Genomic DNA, 1,906 nt, shown 5'->3' on the forward strand with positions numbered 1-1,906 from the left:
TTTGTGACCTTGAAAACCAAAGCTATGGTTTTTCCGGTAGTCATGTATGCTTGTGAGAGCTGGACCATAACAAAGCTGAGTGCTGAAGAATTGATGCTTTTAAACTGTGGTGTTGGAGAAGACTCTTGAGAGTCCCCTGGACTGCAAGGAGATCAAACCAGTCCATCCTAAAGGAAATCAGCCCTGAATATTCCCTGGGAGGTCTAAAGCTGAAGCTGCAGTACTTTGGCTACCTGATGTGAAGAACTGACTCATTGGAAAAGACCCTAATGCTGGGACAGATTGAAGGCTGGAGGAGAAGTAGATGACAGAGGATGATGGTTGGATGGCATCACTGACTTGATGAACATGAGTCTGAGCAAGCTCCAAAAGTTGGTGATGGACAGGGAAGTCTGGCAAGCTGCAGTCCGTGGGGTCACAAAGAGTCAGACATGACTGAGCAACTGAACTGAACTGTGACTTTGAAAATGTAGGGAGGGGAAACCAAGGTAGATTCAGTGGTCTCCTTGAGTTGAGGGGACAGAGCTAAGAGTTCAGGGAGATAGGGAGGCCAGGGTGGTAGTGTTTGCAAGGCAAAAATATGGAGAGCTGCATAGAGAACTCTAGAAATATGTGCTGGGCTCTTTAAATATTCAGCTGTTACCAATAGCACATATGCATAGAAACTCCCCGGGACTGCAAAAGCAGAGAGAAGTCCTTGAAGTTCACACAGGTCTGGGAATAGATTCTGTTCCTTTTAGTAGGACACAGGATCAAGTCACTAGAATGATTTTATCTCTGTAATGGGGAAAAACCAAGCATAAAAGCTCTTCTAGTCCAGTCTAACAAAACTCAACATTTAGCTTCAAACTATCACCAGAAAAATTAGCTGTTACAGAACAAAGTCAAAGTAAATGTGCATGCATGCTAAGTTGCTTCAGTTGTGTCCAACTCTCTGCAACGCATTGGACTGTAGGGTCCTCTGCCCATGGGATTCTCCAGGCAAGAATACTGGAGGGGGTTGCCATGCCCTCCTGGGAAGCCTGGGAAGTCCTCCAAGGAAATGTATAGAAATACAAAAATTTCCAGCATTCAGTGTCTGTCAGCCATGCAAAAATTGCCAAGATAGAAGCTAGAAAATATAAATCATAATGTGAAAAATCCATCAGTAGAAACAGACACAAAAGAGAAATTTATGATAAATAATAGACATGGACATTAAACAATTTTTATAACTATATCCCATTTATTTAGATGATAGGGAAAGATTGGGCATGACATGGAAATACAAATATATAAAAAATTAACCAAATCAAACATCTAGAGGTGAAAAATAAAATTTCTGAGATGAGAAATGCACAGAATAACATTATGCAACCTAGATGTCCATCTGCAGATGAATGGATAAGAAAGCTTTGGTACATATACACAATGGAGTATTTCTCAGCCATCAAAAAGAATGCATTTGAATCAGTTTTAATGAGGTGGATGAAATTGGAGCCAATTATACAGAGTGAAGTAAGCCAGAAAGAAGAACATCAATACTGTATATTAACGCATATATATGGAATTTAGAAAAATGGTAACCTGAACCCTGTATAAGAGACTGCAAAAGAGACATAGGCATTTAGAACAGTCTTTGGAACTCTGTGGGAGAGGGTGAAGGTGGAATGATTGGGGAGAATGGAATTGTAGCATGTATATTATCATAAGTGACCAGTCCAGGTTCGACGTATAAATTTTCCTCTGTTCAAAAAAAAAAAAGAGTACTGGAGTGGCTTGCCATTGTATAATCTTATTCAAAAACACTATCCTCCATTACAGTTGTGTATGTGTGTGTATGTTTGTAGATGCATAGATAAAAGTCTGTAAAATAAAATAAAAAAAAAAAGAAATGCACAGAATAACATTAACTGCAGATAAGACA

Source organism: Moschus berezovskii, chromosome 2 (genome assembly GCF_049115385.1).
Source record: "Moschus berezovskii isolate FMDL1 chromosome 2, NW_MosBer_1.0, whole genome shotgun sequence".
NCBI lineage: Eukaryota > Metazoa > Chordata > Mammalia > Artiodactyla > Moschidae > Moschus > Moschus berezovskii.